Source organism: Ovis canadensis, chromosome 18, assembly GCF_042477335.2.
Source record: "Ovis canadensis isolate MfBH-ARS-UI-01 breed Bighorn chromosome 18, ARS-UI_OviCan_v2, whole genome shotgun sequence".
Taxonomy (NCBI): Eukaryota; Metazoa; Chordata; class Mammalia; order Artiodactyla; family Bovidae; genus Ovis; species Ovis canadensis.
The window spans coordinates 36,196,103-36,218,398 of record NC_091262.1 but is presented as its reverse complement, the minus strand read 5'-3'; the positions used below and the strand labels follow the sequence as shown (position 1 = coordinate 36,218,398).

Here is a 22,296-nt window from a genome sequence, read left to right as displayed (position 1 = left end):
CTTTTCTAGGGGCTAAAAGGGGCTTCCCTGGTGGCTCAGACAGTAAAGAATCTTCCTGAAGTGCAGGAGACCTGGGTTTGATCCCTAGGTTGGGAAGATCGCCTGGAGAAGTGAACCGCTCCCCACTCCAGGATTCTTGCCTGGAGAATTCCATGGATAGGGGAGCCTGGCGGGCTACAGTCTATGGGGTCGAAAAAGTCGAACACAACTGAGCAACTAACTGTGTGTGTGGGGTGGCGGGGGTGGCGGGGGTGGCGGGTGGAGGCAAAAAAAGGCTCAGGAATGAACACTGCGTCTTTTCCCTGGCCGCCTTAATTTTGGACCAATCCCTTTGAGGAGGCCAAATTCACTGTTTCCTCTTCTGGGAAGATATGCCTCCTGTCTTAGGGAAGGCTGCATGGGAACAGTTCTTAGAAGGAAATAAAATACATCTGTTTATTGTGTGCAAAAATTTTGTCACCAATACTTAAAGCAAGCAAAAAGTAACTTAAGGATGATAATAGTAAAACTGCAGTAATAGCTTAAGGAAAACTTCTCTACTAAATCATCCAGAAGAAATGTAAGAATTTGGAGAAAAAATCTTCAAAATTTTTCTGGCAATTCTAATATAAGTCTAACACACACCCCAAAAGGTGCACAAATCCTAAGAGTATTCAGTTCAGTTCAGTTCAGTTCAGTCGCTCAGTCATGTCCGACTCTTTGCGACCCCATAAACCGCACCACGCCAGGCCTCCCTGTCCATCGCCAACTCCCGGAGTCCACCCAAACCCATGTCCATCGAGTCGGTGATGCCATCCAACCATCTCATTCTTTGTCGTCCCCTTCTCCTCCTGCCTCCAATCCCTCCCAGCATCAGGGTCTTTTCCAATGAGTCAGTTCTTTGCATCAGGTGGCCAAAGTATTGGAGTTTCAGCTTTAGCGTCAGTCCTTCCAATGAACAGCCAGGACTGATCTCCTTTAGGATGGACTGGCTGGATCTCCTTGCAGTCCAAGGGACTCTCAAGAGTCTTCTCCAACATCATAGTTCAAAAGCATCAGCTCTTCGGCACTCAGCCTTCTTTATAGTCCAACTCTCACATCCATACATGACCACTGGAAAAACCATAGCCTTGACTAGACGGACCTTTGTTGGCAAAGTAATGTCTCTGCTTTTTAATATGCTGTCTAGGTTGCTCATAACTTTCCTTCCAAGGAGTAAGCATCTTTTAATTTCATGGCTGCAGTCACCATCTGCAATGATTTTGGAGCCCAGAAAAATAAAGTCAGCCACTGTTTCCACTGTTTCCCCATCTATTTACCATGAAGTGATAGGACCAGATGTCATGATCTAAGTTTTCTGAATGTTGAGCTTTAAGCCAATTTTTTCACTCTCCTCTTTCACTTTCATCAAGAGCCTCTTTAGTTCTTCATTTTCTGCCATAAGGGTGGTGTCATCTGCATATCTGAGGTTATTGATATTTCTCCTGGCAATCTTGATTGCAGCTTGTGCTTCCTCCAGCCCAGCATTTCTCATGATGTACTGTGCATAGAAGTTAAATAAGCAGGGTGACAATATACAGCCTTGACGTACTCCTTTTCCTATTTGGAACCAGTCTGTTGTTCCATGTCCAGTTCTAACTGTTGCTTCCTGACCTGCATATAGGTTTCTCAAGAGGCAGGTCAGGTGGTCTGATATGCCCATCTCTTTCAGATTTTTTTCACAGTTTCTTGTGATCCACACAGTCAAAGGCTTTGGCATAGTCAATAAAGCAGAAAGAGATGTTTTTCTGGAACTCTCTTGCTTTTTCCATGATCCAGCAGATGTTGGCAATTTGATCTCTGGTTCCTCTGCCTTTTCTAAAACCAGCTTGAACATCTGGAAATTCACAGTTCACGTATTGCTGAAGCCTGGCTTGGAGAATTTTGAGCATTACTTTACTAGCGTGTGAGATGAGTGCAATTGTGCAGTAGTTTGAGCATTCTTTGGCATTGCCTTTCTTTGGAATTGGAATGAAAACTGACCTTTTCCAGTCCTATGGCCACTGCTGAGGTTTCCAAATGTGCTGGCATATTGAGTGCAGCACTTTCACAGCATCATCTTTCAGGATTTGAAATAGTTCAACTGGAATTCCATCACCTCCACTAGCTTTGTTCGTAGTGATGCTTCCTAAGGCCCACTTGACTTCACATTCCAGGATGTCTGGCTCTAGGTGAGTGATCACACCATCGTGATTATCTGGGTCGTGAAGATCTTTTTTGTACAGTTATGTATGTTCTTGCCACCTCTTCTTAATATCTTCTGCTTCTGTTAAGTCTGTACCATTTCTGTCCTTTATTGAGCCCATCTTTGCATGAAATGTTCCCTTGGTATCTCTGATTTTCTTGAAGAGATCTCTAGTCTTTCCCATTCTGTTGTTTTCCTCTATTTCTTTGCATTGATTGCTGAGGAAGGCTTTCTTATGCCTTCAGTGAATTTTCAGAAGTCAGTCTACACTTCTACAGCACCCAGATCTAGAAACAGAACATTAATGGCACCCAGAAGCATGCCTCCTGTCATTTCCACGTGTTGACACAGCACCGCAGATTGGTTTCTTGTTTTTGAACTTTACATAAGCAGAATCACGTACTCTTTCGGGTCAGACTCCTTTTATTCAATGTTAGGTTGGAGAATGATTCATCTATGCTATTATATCAGTTCATTTTGTGTAGATTTCCATTGTGATAATATGAGACAATTTGCATCTCTATCTGTTAAAGATCAACACTTGGGTACTTTCTGTTGTTGTTATTGTTCAGTCGCTAAGTCGAGCCCAACTCTTTGTGACCCCATGGACTGCAGCATAACAGCCTTCCTTGTCTTTCACCATCTCCTGGAGTTTGTGCAGACTCATGTCCATTGAGTCGATGATGCCATCCAACCATCTCATCCTCTGCCTCCCTCTTCTCCTCCTGCCCTCAATCGTTCCAAGCATCAAGGTCTTTTCCAGTGAGTTGGCTCTTCACATCAGGTGGCCAAATTATTGGAGCTTCAGCATATATCCTTCTAATGAATATTCAGGGTTGATTTCTGATAGAAGTGACTAGTTTGGTCTCTTTGCAGTCCAAGGCGCTCTCAAGAATATTCTCTAACACCACAGTTCAAAAGCATCAGTTCTTTGGCACTCAGCCTTCTTTATGGTCCAACTCTCACATCCATGCATGACTACTGGAAAAACTATAGCTTTGACTATACAGACCTTCATCAGCAAAGTGGTATCTCTGCTTTTAAAAATCTTAGTAATCAATACAGGATACAGGATGCTTGGGGCTGGTGCTCGGGGATTATGCAGAGAGATGATATGTGGTGGGAGGGGGGTTCAGGATTGGGAACTCATGTACACCCGTGGCTGATTCATGTCAATGTATGACAAAACCAATACAGTATTGTAAAGCAAAATAAAGTAAAACTAAAAATTAAAAAAAAATCTTAGTAATCAAATGCTTATACTGCCTAATTTGCTCAAAGACATATATTTGTTTTAAAACACTTAAATATAGCTCTTACCACATGTCAGGCAATATTCTATCATGTCAGGCTTTATTACATTATCTTCATGGCAACTCTGTAGACGTCATGATCCCCAGTTTATAGATAAGGAGACTGAGGCATATAGACGGTAAGCAACTTACCACAGGTTGAACAGTCACTGAGGGGCAGAACCAGCGTTCAAACCCAGGCAGTGTGGCTCTAGACTGTGTGCTCTACACTTTGTGCTAGTGTAGTGTTGGTCAGTCAGTTGTGTCTGACTCTTTGTGACGCTATGGACTATAGCCCCCCAGGCTCCTTCATACATGGGGTTCTCCAGGCAAGAATATTGGAGTGGGTTGCCATTCCCTTCTCCAGGGGATCTTCCTGACCCAAGGATCAAACCTGGGTCTCACACATTGCAGGCAGATTCTTTACCATATGATACTTTGTGCTGCTGCTGCTGCTGCTGCTAAGTTGCTTCAGTCGTGTCCAACTCTGTGCAACCCCATAGACAGCAGCCCACGAGACTCTACCATCCCTGGGATTCTCCAGGCAAGAACAGTGGAATGGGTTGCCATTTCCTTCTCCAATGGATGAAAGTGGAAAATGAAAGTGAACACGCTCAGTCATGTCCCACTCTTAGCAATCCCATGGACTGCAGCCTACCAGGCTCTCCATCCATGGGATTTCCCAGGCAAGAGTACTGGAGTGGGCTGCCACTGCCTTCTCTGATACTTTGTGCTATTCAACTTCAAATTATTGGGTGCAACCAGAGTGAATTAGAAATGGAACTTTTGAACAAGAAAATTGTTAAAAATAAGTGATGAGACAGTGTGTGTACTGACCAGGATTCTTGGCCTTCCCCAATCAACAGAAGTTGATCAGAGGCCAGACAAGAGATTCAGGCAAGGCTTTATTGGGGTCCCTGCTGCAGTATCAGGGAGCAAGAACAAAAACAGGTTCCCTTGCTCGCTCCGCAGGGAGGGGGGCAAGCTTGCTCCTTATTTGGGGTGGGGTTATGGGTGTGCAGATTCATTACTTTGCCAACAAAGTTATCTCTAGTCAAAGCTATGGTTTTTCCAGTAGTCATGTATGAATGTGAGAGATGGACTATAAAGAAAGCTGAGTGCCAAAGAGTTGATGTTTTTGAACTGTGGTGTTGGAGAAGACTCTTGGGAGTCCCTTGGATTGCAAGGAGATCCAACCAGTCTATCCTAAAGGAAATCAGTCCTGAATATTCATTGGAAGGACTGATGCTGAAGCTGAAACTCCAGTACTTTGGCCACCTGATGTAAAGAACTGACTCACTAAAAAAGACCCTGATGCTGGGAAAGATTGAAGGCGAGAGGAGAAGGGACTGACAGAGAATGAGATGGTTAGATGGCATCACCGACTCAATGGACATGAGTTTCAATAAGCTCTGGGAGTTGGTGATGGACAGAGAAGCTTGGCGTGCTGTACTCCGTGGGGTCGCAAAACGTCGGACATGACTGAGCGGCAGAACTGAACTGAACGAATGTGGCCAGGGGTCAGGCTGGAGGGATGGCTTAGGTGGTTTGCCCACCCTTAGGTGGTGCTGTGTGCAGAGGACACGCACAATTGTCTCTCAAACCCCTGTTTTTGCTCCAGGCTCTTCAGAAGTGGCAGTTGGATTCTTGGGTCTCTTTTTATCTTTTGGGTCCAGAGTTTGCCCCAACTACTGCATGCATGCACTTATTTTTAGTCCCATATGGTCTCTTCATATTTTATTGCTCATGGAGAGGTGTGTCCAGGTGCAAGCACTGCAGCAGATCTCATGTCCCAGACCTATATCTCAGTGTCAGAAGAAGGAGAGGGAGGGAGGAAGGAGAAAAGTAATTACCAAAACTAATAACATACACTTATGTGAATGTGCTTATTGGTATTGTTGTGGCATCTAAGTAAACTATCCTCAGAGTGCCCTGACTTCTACTTGATTGACAAGTCTAGTTTCTCTACACACTCGTCTTTATGTAAATTTAATTAACTAAAAACCCAACATTTGTGTCAGTTGTCCTGGCCCATGATAATGTGTGCTCTTATGGGATCAGAGAAAGGAGGTGAATTTAAAAAATTATTTATTTGGCTGAGCTAGGTCTTAGTTGCAGCATGTGGGATCTAGTTCGCTGACCAGGAATAGAGCCTGGGTTCCCTGTACTGAGAGTGTGGAGTCTTAGCCACTGGATCAACAGGGAAATCCCAGGAGGTGAAATTTTGACAGAAGATGACAAATTCTGGGAATCCATGAGAATTTTATGGTATCTGGTATTTGGAAGAAAAATAGTGAGAAGGCAATAAACCACACATAGGGCCCCAGGGCCTGCCAGTGGACAAATGTTTGGGTTAAGAAACCAGGGCTATTTGAAATTACAAACCTCGACTTTCCCTAATTCATCTCCCAGAAAGCTAGATCAGAAGGAATGTTATTGCCTGAGGGAACTTAAGAAATAGAGCTCAAAAGATAAAGGACACAGACAATAAATACCTCCTCTTCCCACGCACAAGTTCCAGCACCTCAGCAAAAAGATGCCACAAATCTCTTTGGGATGGGTAGACATGTCCCGCCTATCCCTCAGGTGGGTCGCAGACTAAAATTGTGTTTCAGCCATTACATTCTCATTAAAGTCAGTAAGAGTGGCTCCCAGGTGGAAGCAGAAGAGAAATATTCCTCATGGAGATGAGGCATGTCCATCTCTCTCAGAGCTGGGGACCTAGAGAGCTTGCGTTGACTTGGTGAAATAAAAAGCCATCCTCTCCCTTTTTTTTTAAATTTTTTATTTTGTATTGGGATATAGCCAATTAACAATGTTTTGGTAGTTTCAGGTGGACAGGAGAGCACCCAGCCATACATACACATGTATCCATTCTCCCCCAAACTCCCCTCCCATCCAGGCTGCCACATAATATTGAGCAGAGTTACCTGTGCTAGACAGTAGGTCCTTGTTGGTTATCCATTTTAAATATAGAAGTGTGTACCTGTCCATCCCAAACTCCCTAACTATCCCATTCCCCCATCCTTCCCCCTGGCAACCATAAGTTCCTTCTCTAAGTCTGTGAGTCTGTATCTGTTTTATAAATAAGCTTATTTATATCATTTCTGTTTAGATTCTGCATATTAAGGATGTCATAGGATATTTCTCTTTCTCTGTCTGACTTACTTCACTCAGTAAGACATGGCCCAAAAGGATGCACGCACCCCAGTGTTCATTGCAGCAGTACTGACAATAGCCAGGACGTGGAAGCAACCTAAATGTCCATTCACAGGGGAATGGATAAAGAAGATGTGGTGCATACATACAGTGGAATATTTCTCAGCCATTGAAAAGAATGAAGTAATGGTATTTGCAGCATAATGGATGAAACTAGAGGTTGTCTCCCCTGCTCTTGAAGAGCCTCAAGGGATGGGAGTCAAGTGAAGAGAGGAGACCTCTCAGAGAAGGACCAAGAAGAGGCAGCTGATTGACTGAACATCCAGGTAATCCACCACCACTCAGCAGAGACCCTGGCAACCATTCACGGTGGAGCACGGTGGTAGAGCCCTTGGTGAATGAGTCCAGCCTGGGCAGCTGGGACAAGAGCCCAAGAAAAGGGAGGGGACAGTCAAGGCAGGAGGAGGTGGGGAAGTGTTCAGGGAAACATGCCCTACAAGAGCCCGAGCAGACATGAAAGCTGACAGAACACTAGAGAAGGATGGAAGCTGAGCTGTTCTGTCTGGAGCAGCAAAGCAGAAGGTGGAATTCTGAGATCAAGGAGGTCAGTAGGAAGGTGGAGAGATGGTGGGAAATCAAGCTGCTTCAGACTAGCGTGACCCTTCACCTGCTTGCTTTTAAATTCCTGGGGCTATGCCTCTAGGAAAGTCTTCTCAGAAACTCTTGACCCTAAAGAGAGAGGAGATGATGGTTTTTAGGGCTAACGTCTGTCGCATATTTCCAAAAAGTGTTTATGCTCATTGTAAACAGGTAAAGTGTGGGGAGAAAATTACTCTATAGGCTCAGAGGTCTTAGGAATAAGCCTCTGCTGTGTGTTAATATTATCGTAGTGAAGTCTGGTGAAGACTTGGAGTGGTTTAAAAGATTTATAAGGGCAATCTTGGGCCATTCTGACTTTCACCCCTCCCCTCTTCCCTGGAGCTCACACTCAGGTCACAGGCATAATTGCAGCCTTATGAGTCAAGGATATTATTTCACATGCTTATCAGTTTCTGCTGGACACGTGAGTCTTTTTCTGCCTTTAGCTTCTTGACCTTAGCTTCTATTTATACCCACAATACTCATCCTTTCGAATAGAGGGTAATCCAATAGCAGCTACTTTTTCACACGCTCCTGAAACATAAAAATCCTAAAGACAGAAGCAGTCAGCTTTTCACTGCAGCAATATTGTAATCACCAAAGCTGGAAGCAGTGGAAACTTCCAGCAACAAAGAAATACATTAAGGTTTTGCACCCTTGATGCAGTGTGAGAATGCAGTCATGAGAATGACAATTACGAAACTGTGCAGTGACCTCGGAAAAATTTTAGTATATAATGTTAAATGTTAAAAAAGGATACAAAAATTGCACATAGATTACAAAATATAAATACAACCTTGTTAAAATACACAGGAAAACATCATAATGGAAAACATAAGTTATTAATGTGGTGAAATTATGGATATATTCATGATGCTGTTGCCCAACTTAACTGTATTGTTATATTATCTTTCTGTAAAAGTTTAATTTTGCTGTAAATGAATTATAGGTTTATTGTTTTTTTAAAAAAATCTAAGTACAAACTTGCATTAAGTTAAAAAAAAAGAGAAAAAAATCATAAGGACATAGTAAGTGCATTTTATATTTTTCAAATGTTTTTTCTTTCTATAGCATTAATTTCCAAAATAGATGTTTTCCTCATTCTCCTGACTGCCTTTTCTAGAATTTCACTAGATGTTTTTTCTGCCAATAGGTCTTTTTCTTATAAATCCTCACATTTGTTCTAATTATAAACTAGCACACATGGTGACATATATTACTTTCCTAGGCTGAATTCCAGAAAGCGATGACAAGCAGAGAAAGAAGAGCTCCATAAGTAAGCTGAATTTAGAGGATGGCAAATTGCCTTTGCTGCTGTTTTTTTTTTTTTAATCCCAAAAGAAATTTTATTTCTAGCTGAAGCAGGTCCCAGCGGGTTTCCCCCCCTGCTAAATTATTAGCTTCTTTGAGGAAAGTAGTATGTTCTAGTCATCTTTGTAATGTCATCTCCAGTGCCTTGCACTAGGAGTAGGAAATGAGTGTTGAACGGAATTAAATTTTATTTTGTCAAATGAGAAGTGATACCTCACAGCATTTCAGGGGAAGACAAAGAAATAAACCACATCTTATGACAGACATGCAGGTGTCCTTGCTTACTTACCAGTTAGCCAATTCAATTATTGTATTGTAGTCAGTTGTAGTCAAATCTCACAATAGTTTTACCTTTTTATTTTTTAATATAATTTTTTAAAAGGTTGTTTTGATGTGGACCATTTTTAAAGTCTTTGTTGAATTTGTTACAATATTTCTTCATCTTTTTTTTTACATTTTGGCGTTATGGCTGTGATGCATGTGGGATCTTAGCTGCCCAACCAGGGATCAAACCTGCACTCCCTGCATTGGAAGCTAAGTCTTAACCACCAGGGAAGTCCCCTACCCTCTTAACCTCCAATGAGAAGAGTAATATAAATTGAGTGGAATCACTCACAATCCCATCATCCTGCAATATAGCAAATTAGCAACAGTGATTATAAACTTCATCTTTTTATACATATAATATAGACATTTAAAACAAAATGATGTCCTCTTGAGCCCATAGGAAAAAATGGTATCCTCTGTATTTTGTTCTGTAGCCTCCTCTTTCATTCAGCTTTATGAGTTGAGAACACATTCTTATACCAATAAACATTCCTCAGTAGGTATTTATTAGTCTGGCATATGATTGGTTGTACCATAATTTACCTAACCAATCATCTGTCTAGGCTGTTTCCATTTTTTAAACTTATTATCACACTTTGACATCCATGGTGGTGCTGGTTTTATTCTATGCATGCTTAATCGCTTCAGTCGTGTCCAACTCTTTGCAACCCTATGGCCTTAGCCAGCAGGCTCCTCTGTCCATGGGATTTCCCAAGCAAGAATACTGGAGTGGATTGCATTTCCTTCTCCGATTTTATTCTATACTTTGATCTTCTTTCCTCGGGATAAATTACCATAGGTTGAATTGCTGGGACAAAAGATACATACATTTTTAACTATGGAACACACATTTCTGAGTCACTCTTCAGAAAGGTTATGCTTCTAGGGGTTCCCTGTTCATGTCCTGTGTCCATTTTAAAAGGGTGTAAGTGGATATTTATCTTACTGATTTACAAGGGCTCTTTGCATATTAAAGATGTTGTTCTTTTGTCATAAAAGATACACAAACATTTTTTTCTAATTTGTATCTTTACTTTTTAAAAAACATTTATTTTATTTACTTATTCATTTGCCAGCAATAGGTCTTAGTTGCAACACATGGGAGCTTCCGTCTTCATGGTGGCATGTGGGCTCTTTAGTTGCAGCGTGCAGGACCTAGTTCCCTGACCAGGAATCAAGCCCAGGCCCCTGGAAATGGGAGCACAGAGTTTTAATCCCTGGACCAGAGAAGTCCCTGTCTCTTTACTTTTAATATTAATATGCTTTATTTGTAGATGGACAGAAGTTAACATTTTTTGTAGTCAAATCTGCTCCTATTTTTATTTTATGGATTTAATCCTGGTGTTATGCTTAGAAAGAAATTCCCCACCTCAAAACTAGATCATTTCACTTGCGCTTTATTTTGGTTCTTTTGTCTTCTTATTTTTCTTCTTTTCTTCTTTGTTATCATTGCCTTCTTTACTACATAGATTTATTCTTTCAGGTATATATTTTGGAGAGTACAATATAATCTACCTCCAATTAATAAATGTATATATGTAATTGAGTCTCTTTCTAGATTGGCTAGTCTGCTATATTTATCTATTTCCATATCAGTAATGTATAATAAATATATTTATTGAGCACTTAATGGGGCTATTCTAAATGCTTCCACATATTAATTTAGTTAAACCTTACAGCAACTCTATGCAGTGGCAAATTTATCATGAAACTAATGAAGTTAAAGCTTTAAGGCCCCTCACTTGCACAGACTTCATCCAAGAGTCTGGGAGGGGCCTTAGTTATTCACATTATGTCATGTTTTTATAAAATTTGCAAAACAAAGTATTTTAATGATGGTTGGTTAAGACTAGAGGTTCTGATGAATCTTCCATCACAATTTCCTATGTCACTGGGAGGCACTGGAATGGCCTCTGGCCTTAAGAAGAAGCTGAGTCAGGGATACATTTGGTTAGGTTTAGCAGGATAGACTTAGGTGGTCATCAGTCACTTTTGCTGGATGCCTCATGTAGGAACAGCTTCCAGGACTACTTGTACTGCCTTTGTGGCAACTTACCTGGCATCATGACACAAAGGTACAAGCCAGCACTCTTATTACAACATAAATGGATCCTCTGGGACCCAGCCGCAGCAGTATGTGGGCAGTGGAAAAAAACAAGGTTAAAAATAAATAACAACAGATTTCTTTGGGAAATTGTTCCAACATATCAAAATGTAAAATTGCGAATTGAGGAGGGTTTGGTTTTTTATCAACATCTGGTCAAAAAAGAAGTCCTTTCTTTGGTAGGGGGAATATTCTTGATAATTCATTGGTTACAAAGATAGCTAATCATAGCCTTTTGTGACAGGAATCACACAAAATAGAGTTTATCAGAATTCCCATTTGTTGGGCACAGACCTCACCCACTCCAATGTCCTTGCCTGGAGAATCCTGGTGGGCTGCTGTCTATGGGATCGCACAGAGTCGGACACGACTAAAGCGGGTTAGCAGCAGCAGCAGCAGGGCACAGACCTCTAGCAGTACTGTAAATGTCTATTACACCTCAGACAGAAGGGAAACATTAGAGATAGGTTCCAAGGTTTCAAAATAATGCTTAAAATATGCATGTTATTTTCAACAAGTTCTGAAAATGCAAAATCTTGTCTAAATAGGCCTCTTGAGAAACCTGTATGCAGGTCAGGAAGCAACAGTTAGAACTGGACATGGAACAACAGACTGGTTCCAAATAGGAAAAGGAGTACGTCAAGGCTGTATATTGTCAACCTGCTTATTTAACTTCTATGCAGAGTACATCATGAGAAATGCTGGGCTGGAGGAAGCACAAGCTGGAATCAAGATTGCCAGGAGAAATATCAATAACCTCAGATATGCATATGACACCACCCTTATGGCAGAAAGTGAAGAGGAACTAAAAAGCCTCTTGATGAAAGTGAAAGAAGAGAGTGAAAAAGTTGGCTTCAAGTTCAACATTCAGAAAACTAAGATCATGACATCCGATCCCATCACTTCATGAGAAATAGATAGGGAAACAGTGGAAACAGTGGCTGACTTTATTTGTCTGGGCTCCACAATCACTGCAGATGGTGATTGCAACCATGAAATTAAAAGACGCTTATTCCTTGGAAGGAAAGTTATGACCAACCTAGAGAGCATATTAAAAAGCAGAGACATTACTTTGCCAACAAAGGTCCATCTAGTCAAGGCTATGGTTTTTCCAGTAGTCATGTATGGATGTGAGAGTCAGACTAAAAGAAAGCTGAGCACCAAAGAATTGATGCTTTTGAGCTGTGATGTTGGAGAAGACTCTTGAGAGTCCCTTGGACTGCAAAGAGATCCAACCAGTCCATCCTAAAGGAGATCAGTCCTGGGTGTTCATTGGAAGGACTGATGTTGAAGCTGAAACTCCAATACTTTGGCCACCTGATGCAAAGAGTTGACTCATTTGAAAAGACCCTGATGCTGGGAAAGATTGAGGGCATGAGGAGAAGGGGACGACAGAGGATGAGATGGTTGTATGGCATCACTGACTCGATGAACAAGGGTTTGGGTGCACCCCAGGAGTTCGTGATGGACAGAAGGGCCTGGCTACTGGAGATCAGTGGAGAAATAACTCCAGAAAGAATTAAGGGATGTAGGCAAAGCAAAAACAATACCCAGTTGTAGATGTGACTGGTGATAGAAGCAAGGTCCAACGCTGTAAAGAGGAATATTGCATAGGAACCTGGAATGTCAGGTCCATGAATCAAGGCAAATTGGAAGTGGTCAAACAGGAGATGGCAAGACTGAACTTTGACATTCTAGGAATCAGCAAACTAAAATGGACTGGAATGGGTGAATTTAACTCAGATGACCATTTTATCTACTACTGTGGGCAGGAATCCCTCAGAAGAAATGGAGTAGCCATCATGGTCAACAAAAGAGTCTGAAATGCAGTACTTGGATGCAATCTCAAAAACGACAGAATGATCTCTGTTCATTTCCAAGACAAACCATTCAATATCACGGTAATCCAAGCCTATGCCCCAACCAGTAATGCTGAAGAAGCTGAAGTTGAATGGTTCTATGAAGACCTACATAGACCTTTTAGAACTAACACCCCAAAAAGATGTCCTTTTCATTATAGAGGACTGGAATGCAAAAGTAGGAAGTCAAGAAACACCTGGAGTAACAGGCAAATTTGGCCTTGGAATGCGGAATGAAGCAGGGCAAAGACTAATCGAGTTTTGCCAAGAGAACGCACCGGTCATAGCAAACACCCTCTTCCAACAACACAAGAGAAGACTCTAAACATGGACATCATGAGATGGTCAACACCAAAATCAGACTGATTATATTCTTTGCAGCCAAAGATGGAGAAGCTCTATACAGTCAGCAAAAACAAGACCAGGAGCTGACTGTGGCTTGGATGATAAACTCCTTATTGCCAAATTCAGACTGAAATTGAAGAAAGTAGGGAAAACCACTAGACCATTCAGGTATGACCTAAATCAAATCCCTTATGATTATACAGTAGAAGTGAGAAATAGATTTAAGGGACTAGAGTGGAAGTGAGAAATAGATTTAAGGAACTAGATCTAATAGACAAAGTGCCTGATGAACTATGGACAGAGGTTCGTGACATTGTATGGGAGACAGGGATCAAGACCATCCCCAAGAAAAAGAAAGGCAGAAAAGCAAAATGGCTGTCTAAGGAGGCCTTACAAATGGCTGTGAAAAGAAGAGAAGCAAAAAGCAAAGGAGGAAAAGAAAGATATAAGAATCTGAATGCAGAGTTTCAAATAATAGCAAGGAGAGATAAGAAAGCCTTCCTCAGGAATCAATGCAAAGAAATAGAGGAAAACAACAGAATGGGAAAAACTAGAGATCTCTTCAAGAAAATCAGAGATACCAAGGGAACATTTCATGCAAAGATGGGCTCAATAAAGGACAGAAATGGTACAGACCTAACAGAAGCAGAAGATATTAAGAAGAGGTGGCAAGAACACACAGAAGAACTATACAAAAAAGATCTTCACGACCCAGATAATCATGATGGTATGATCACTCACCTAGAGCCAGACATCCTGGAATGTGAAGTCAAGTGGGTCTTAGGAAGCATCACTACGAACAAAGCTAGTGGAGGTGATGGAATTCCAGTTGAGCTGTTTCAAATCCTGAAAGATGATGCTGTGAAAGTGCTGCACTCAATATGCCAGCACATTTGGAAACCTCAGCAGTGGCCATAGGACTGGAAAAGGTCAGTTTTCATTCCAATTCCAAAGAAAGGCAATGCCAAAGAATGCTCAAACTACTGCACAATTGCACTCATCTCACACGCTAGTAAAGTAATGCTCAAAATTCTCCAAGCCAGGCTTCAGCAATACGTGAACCATGAACTTCCAGATGTTCAAGCTGGATTTAGAAAAGGCAGAGGAACCAGAGATCGAATTCCCAACATCCGCTGGATCATGGAAAAAGCAAGAGAGTTCCAGAAAAACATCTCTTTCTGCTTTATTGACTATGCCAAAGCCTTTGACTGTGTGGATCACAAGAAACTGTGAAAAAAATCTGAAAGAGATGGGCATATCAGACCACCTGACCTGCCTCTTGAGAAACCTATATGCAGGTCAGGAAGCAACAGTTAGAACTGGACATGGAACAACAGACTGGTTCCAAATAGGAAAAGGAGTACGTCAAGGCTGTATATTGTCACCCTGCTTATTTAACTTCTATGCAGAGTACATCATGAGAAATGCTGGGCTGGAGGAAGCACAAGCTAGAATCAAGATTTCTGGGAGAAATATCAATAACCTCAGATATGCAAATGACACCACCCTTATGGCAGAAAATGAAGAACTAAAGAGGCTCTTGATGAAAGTGAAAGAGGAGAGTGAAAAAGTTGGCCTAAAGTTCAACATTCAGAAAACTTAGATCATGGCATCTGGTCCCATCACTTCATGGCAAATAGATGGGGAAACAGTGGAAACAGTGGCTGACTTTATTTGTCTGGGCTCCACAATCACTGCAGATGGTGATTGCAGCCATGAAATTAAAAGACGCTTATTCCTTGGAAGAAAAGTTATGACCAACCTAGAGAGCATATTAAAAAGCAGAGACATTACTTTGCCAACAAATGTCCATCTAGTCAAGGCTATGGTTTTTCCAGTAGTCATGTATGGATGTGAGAGTTGGACAATAAAGAAAGCTGAGCACCAAAGAATTGATGCTTTTGAACTATGATGTTGGAGAAGACTCTTGAGAGTCCCTTGGACTGCAAGGAGATCCAACCAGTCCATCCTAAAGGAGATCAGTCCTGGGTGTTCATTGGAAGGACTGATGCTGAGGCTGAAACTCCAATACTTTGGCCACCTGATGCAAAGAGTTGACTCATTGGAAAAGTCTCTGATGCTGGGAGGGATTGGGGGCATGAGGAGAAGGGGATGACAGAGGATGAGATAGCTGGATGGCATCACCAACTTGATAGACATGAGTCTGAGTAAATTCCAGGAGCTGGTGATGGACAGGGAGGCCTGGGGTGCTGCAATTTATGGTGTCACAAAGAGTCAGACACGACTGAGCGACTGAACTGAACTGAATTGAAAGGAGACTAAAGTAGAGAGAGATCAAGGCCAACATTGGACAATACACTGTCACATTGTCTTTTGCTATATACTATAGTGCCTACTAGATTTTGTATTATTTCAGCTTCATAACTCATTTTTGAAAAAATGCTATTTGTTTTTAAAATGGGGGCTGTGCTGGGTCTTCACTGCTGCTCAGGCTTTTCTCTGGTTGAGGTACACAGGCTTCTCATTGCCATGGCTTCTCTTGTTGCAGAGCATGGGCTTTAGGGCACACAGGCTTCAGTAGTTGCACCGTATGAGCTCAGTAGTTGTGGCTTCCAGGCTCTAGAGCACAGGCTTCATAGTTGTGACACGTGGGCTTAGTTGCTCCACCGCATGTGGGATCTTCCCAAACAAGGTATCAAACCCTTGTCTCCTGCATTGGCAGGTAGATTCTTTATTACTGAGTCACCAGGGAAGACCCCAATAATTGTTGTTTTAAGCCACTAGGTTTTGGACAGGTTTGTTACACAGTAATAAAGAGCCAGAACAACACCCATGTAACTACCACTGTATACATAACATTTCTGTTACCCTACAAGGTTCCCTCATGCACCCTTCCGTTCAACAACCCTCCCAAAGCTTAAGTGCTATTCTGACCACTAGCACCACATTAGTTTTGCTATGGTGAAGTTTGATATAATTAGAATCATGGTATATTGTTTGTGTCTGGCTTCTGCTCAACATGAAATTCGTATTATTTCAGTATTTGGGTTTGTTCTTTTTCATCCATTGTAGAAATATACCACCATTTATCCATTCTAGTACTGGTCATCATTTTTTCATTTATTATGAATAAAGCAGCTATGCACATTCATGTACTTCTTTTGGTAGGCATAAGTACTAGTTTCTGTTGGATATATACCTAGGAGTGGAATGGCTAAGTCATAGGATATAGGTATGTTTAGTTTTAGTAGGGTGGTGGTTTGTTTTCTTTTTAATTGAAGTGTAATTGCTTTACAACTTGGTGATAGTTTCTGCTGTACAGCAATGTGAATGAGCTTTAAGTATACATATATCCGCTCTCTCTTGCGTCCCCCTCCCCCCCATCCCACCCCTCTAGATCATCACAGAGCACCAAGCTGAGCTCCTGTGCTATGCAGCAGCTTCCTAGTGTGGTCAGTCACTCAGTTACGTCTGACTCTTTGCAGCTCCAGCGACTGTAGCCTGGCAGGCTCCTCTGTCCATGAAATTTTCTAGGCAAGAATAGTGGAGTAGGGTGCCGCTTCCTACTCCAGGGGATCGGACTCACATCTCTTGCGTCTCCTGTGTTGGCAGACAGATTGTTAGCCATTGAGCCGCCTGGGAAGCCCTGGTACACACAGTTGTGTGTATACATCAATGCTACTCTCTCTGTTTGTCCCACCCTCTCCTTCCGCCGCTGTGCCCACATGTCCATTCCCTACATTTGCATCACTATTCCCGCCCTACAAATAGGTCCATTAGTAGGGTGGTGGTTTTAAAATATGCCCATGAATTCTCTGATACTACTCCATAAAGGAAGAGTATGTGTGCCCCCTCCTTGAATTTGGACTGGTCTTAGCGAATCATTTGTAATCGGTTGAATATAATGGATATGGCCCTTCATTTGCATGACTTTTGAGGCTAGGTCTAAAAAAATTATGCATCTCCACCTGGTTTTCTTGGGACAGTACCTCTGGGAAATTTCCAGCCAGAATTTCTCTAAATACTGTTCTGCCTCATTCTCATTCTCCTTGTAATAGTCCATTTTTTCATTCTGTCTCAGATGATTAATAGACACATACTCTTTTCTGTATTTTCTGTCCTTTTTCCTCTCTGTTTCAATTTGTACATCTTCTACTGACTTGCTTTCTAGTTATACTAGTCATCTGTTTTGCTGTTAAACACAATTTGTTATAGTGCCTTTCCGATCAAGAATCTCTGACTCTTTTTTCATGGATTCTAACTTTCTGGTGAAATTCTTCTCCATCTTCTGTTTTCCTCAACATAGTAATCATAGCTATTTCACAGTCCTTGTCTGATAAATCCAATAGAACTGATTGGATTTATCCATAGAACTGATTCTGTTGTCCATAGAACTTGATCATCCATAAAACTGATTTCTGTTGTCTCTTCTTTCTCCTTCTCTCTCTCTGTTTTTTAACATGCCTCATAATTTTCATTTTTTTCCTGACAACATTGTAGAAAAAAAATGTTGACTGGATGGTATGCTGCTGCTGCTGCTGCTGCTAAGTTGCTTCAGCTGTGTCCAACTCTGTGTGACCCCATAGATGGCAGCCTACCAGGCTCCCCTGTCCCTGGGATTCTCCAGGCATATCCTTCTTCAAATAGAATTGAATTTCCTTGAAGCAGCTCCTACATATCACCTTGACCCTGTCAAAAGACTGATTTTACACTAGCTAATTTTTTTCATATTGCTAGCATGTAACCCTTTCTTCTAGGGCATGTCCTTATGAGATCTCAATCTAATTACTAAGACTCTTTCATTTTAGTGGAGCTTGAACTAAAACTTCTGTCTCCCTAACACTGTAACACATGTGAAGCCTCTACTTATCTCTATTCTCTCAGCTGCTATTGTTTCTCCTTGTACATGCACAACTTAGAAATTATCCAATAGCATGAAGTTAATTTATATGACAATTTTGGGGTTCCCTGTTAGGAAGGGAAAATCTTCACAGTTCCCTCTTTTCGAGGACTCTGCTCCAACTTTGGCAGTTTCATAGTCTGTCTCTTGAATTCTTTCTGCTTAAGAAAGTGAAAGTGTTAGTCTCCCAGTTGTGTCTAACTCTTTGCAACGCCATGGACTATAGCCCTCCAGGTTCCTCTGTCCATGGAATTCTCCAGGCAAGAATACTGGAGTGGGTTGCCATTTCCTTCTCCAGGAAATCTTCTGGATCCAGGGATTGAACCTGGGTCTCCAACATTGCAGGCAGATTCTTTATCGTCTGAGTCACTGGGAAAGATGTTTCTGCTTAAGAAACAAGCAATAAATTAGAAAATACCCTCAGGGAAAAAGCAGGAGTAAATCTCATGTGCTTCCCTTCTCTTTAGGACCCTAGTTCCTCAAGTCTTATCTGCAATATTTATTATTTACTGCTGACAAAGTCTCTTTGACCAAACTCAGTCAGGCTCCTCTGAGCCTGCTTCTCAACTGTGCCTCAGCTGTGGTCCCAGGCCTGTCTTTGGCCTGCCTAACTCAGTCTTAGCAAGAATTCTCTGTTATAAATAACTTAGTGAGAATATCTGGGTCTTCCCTGGTGGTCCAGTGGCCAAGACTCTGAACTCCCAATGCAAGGGGCCTGGGTTTGATTCCTGGTCAGGAAACTAGATCCTGAATTTTGCAACTAAGACCCTGTGCAGCCAAGTAAATTTAAAAAATAAAAATAAATATTTTAAAAGTATGTTGCTTAATTTCCACAATTTTATGAATTTCCCAGTTTTCCCTTTGTTATTAACTTCTAACTGCATCTCTCTGTGGTCAGAGAAGACATAGTCCACATGCACCTGGGAAGAATGTGCATGCTGCTATTGTTGAATGAAGTGTTCTGTATATGTCTGTCAGATCTAGTTGGTTTATTATGTTAAGTCCTCTATTTCCTTACTTATCTTCTGTCTGGTTGCTCTGTCCGTTACTGTGAGTGGGATATTCATGGCTCCAACTATTACTGGAAAGCCATCTATTTCTCCCTTCAATTCTTTCAGTTTTTGCTTCCTAAGTTTTCAGCCATTATTTCTTCAAGTGTTCTCTCTGCCCCTTTTGCTCTCTTTTCTCCCTTTAGGAATCCCACAACATTGTCTGTTTAATGAGGGGCCATGAAAGTGAAAGTGAAAGTGAAGTCGCTCAGTCATGTCCGACTCTTTTTGAGATCCCATGGACTGTAGCCTACCAGGCTCCTCAGTCCATGGAATTTTCCAGGCAAGAGTACTGGAGTCAGTTGCCATTTCCTTCTCCAGGGGATCTTCCCAACCCAGGGATCGAACCTAGGTCTCCTGTACTGCAGGCAGATGCTTTACCGTCTGAGCCACCACGGAAGTCAATGAGGCGCCATAGTTCTCTTAAAGTGAAAGTGTTAGTCGCTCAGTAGTGTCTGACTTTTTGCGACCCCATGGACTGTAGCCTTCCAGGCTCCTCTGTCCATGGGTCTCTCCAGGCAAGGATACTGGAGTGGGTTGCCATTTCCTTCTCCAGGGAATCTTCCCAACCCAGAGATCAAACCAAGGTGCCCTGCATTGCAGGCAGATTCTTTACCATCTGAGCTGCCAGACAAGTCCCTAGTTCCCTTAGGGTGTTTGCTTTTCTTTTCTCTGCTTTTCTTCAAGCTTTTTGATTTCTGTTCTCTGCTTGATAATTTCTGTTGTCTTATCTTAAAGTTTGCTGATTCTTTTTTTTTTTTCTGCTTGCTCAAATGTACCTTTAAATTCTTTTAGTGAATTTTTTATTTGAGTTGTACTTTTCTGCTCTGGAATTTCTTTTGGTTTCTTTCCAGGTTTCCTATCTCTTTATTGATACTTGCATTTTGTTCACACATCATTTTCTTGATTTTATCCATATTTTCTTAAGTTCTTTGACCATCTTTAAAATAGTTGTTTTAAAGTCTGTTTAGTATATTTGCCATTAGGTCTTTTGTAGAAGTGGTTTCTTTCTACTGATTTATTTTTTTGTTTGCATGGGTCAAACAAACATTTATTTCTTTGTATGACTTGTGATTTTGTTGTTGTTGAACATTGGACGTTCGAGTCTAGTAATATGGTGACTTTGGAAATCAGATTCTCCTTTCCCCCAGGGTTTTCTATTTTTTTAAGTAATTTTTTATTAATTTTATTGATTGATTTTATTTTTGCCTGCACTGGGTCTTTGTTGCTGCAAGCAGTCTTTCTCTAACTGAGACAAGTGGGGGATACTCTCTAGTTGCGGTGTGCAAGCTTCTCATTGCTGTGGTTTCTATTGTTGTGGAGCCTGGGCTCTAGATACTTGGGCTTCAGCAGTTGTCACACCTGGGCCTAACTTCCCTGTGGCATGTGGAACCTTCCCGGAGCAGGGATCAAACCTGTGTCTCCTGCATTGATTGTTTTAAAATCTATCTCTTCGCCAAGGACCTGCCTGAGACGTAAACGTAAGGTCTTCTCAGGCATTTTCTCTGCCGTTCCCTGGGCATGTATGGTCACTCTAATTTTTCCCATGTGTATAGTTGCTTTTTAATACACTAGTCTTTACTATCTGGTTCCACAAAAGGGAAAAAGGGAAAATGAAGGAGGGGTAGGGAAGGGTGCTGGTCCTTTAAAACCCCTGGAAGTCACTTCAGCTTAAGCATCCTGCAGCAGTGGAGAGAGGTACCCCAACAACAATAGCTCACCCTCTTTGTCTGTGCCTTTGTGTTCAGAAGCAGAAATCCTCTTGAGTACAGATCCCCAATATTTGGAGGATAGGTGCCTTTTTGCCCTCCTTGGCTCCTACAAGCTGTCGACTGAAAAAAAATCCACAGTGTGAGAGTTGTGAATTGTTTTATTTGGGGCAAAATGAGAGCTACAGCCTGGGAGACAGCATTTCAGAGAGCTTTGAGAAACTGCTCCAAAGAGGCATGGTGGGGGGTGGGGGGGGGCAGTGGAGGGACAGTCAATATAGATGTGATTTTGGTGAAGGGAGGAATACATGCAATCAAGGACATATATTTTGCAGAAGGTTACTGATAGTCACGAGGAGCAGACGTCACCATGAAGGATTTTAGTGCTTTTCTAGATACAAGGAGAGGCAAGGATTGGGGTCATAAAATCATCTCCTGAAAATATCTATGTGAAGACCTGTTTGGCCAGTTTCTCCCAGAGCACAGAAGGCCTCATTCCTGATCTCCACCCTGAACTCCTTTCAGGGGGTGTTGAACATCAGCAGCTGCAGTGGCTCATGATTTGATCCTTGCAGAAGTAGATGGCAAGTGCCATTTGTAGGCGGCAGAGGTGTGTACTACCATGTGGCTGGTGGTGGAGGACATGTAGCTGCTACTGTGCAAAGAGCTGAAGCTGATCAAAATCAACAGCAATTTGCTTTCCAAGTCTTCCCCTAGAAGTTACCAGCCTTCAACAGAGTCCAGAGCTCTAAAATAAGTACAGCAAACAGATTCTACTAGTGAAATTGTTTACGTAGGAAGACAGACTCCTGGTGATCCAAACTCTGCTATCTTCCCAGAATCCTCAAATTCACTTATTTTTATTTTCAGTTTGGCCAAGAAGTGCTTTTGGCTATTCTTTGCACTCAATTTTTCACCACATTCCACAAGCTTTAATAGTGCAGTGTCTTTATTTTTTCTATTATGATTTTATTGTCCTTTACCAGATACAAGTGTCAGTTGCTCAGTCCTGACTCTTTGCGACCCCGTGGACTGTAGCCCTGCCAGACTCCTCTGTCCATGGCATTTCCCAGGTAAGAATACTTGCATTCCCTTCTGCAAGGGATCTTCCCGACCCAGGGATCGAACCTGGGTCTCCTGCATTGCAGACAGATTCTTTACCACGAGCCACCAGGGGAGCCCTAATTTACTTAGGTAACTTTGAGGAGTTTTGTTTGTTTTTTGAGATTTAGAATACGGTCAATTTTGGGTAATTCAAACACATTTTTAAAAGAAGAAGAAAAGGAAAGAAAAAAGAATCCCTGATCTATATAGATACCAAAAATAGAGGCAAAAGAGGGAGGAGGATAGGGGGAGGCTGTTAGACGTAGAAGGGCTCCACGCTTGCTCCCAGTATTACCACAGGAACAGTGCCCCTCTGGAGGGGTGACTTTGAGGA

General features: G+C 41.8%; 1 protein-coding gene across 1 annotated transcript in view; it reads left to right on the top strand.

Moving 5' to 3' along the window:
- The window catches only part of BTBD1 (BTB domain containing 1), a 90,249-nt gene that overhangs the window by 20,396 nt on the left and 47,557 nt on the right, over nucleotides 1-22,296 (top strand). The window contains exons 3-4 of the mRNA XM_069558947.1: nucleotides 6,611-6,980; nucleotides 21,845-21,931. The gene's annotated coding sequence lies outside the window, so the exon portion shown is untranslated. The remainder of the gene's footprint in view (nucleotides 1-6,610; nucleotides 6,981-21,844; nucleotides 21,932-22,296) is intronic.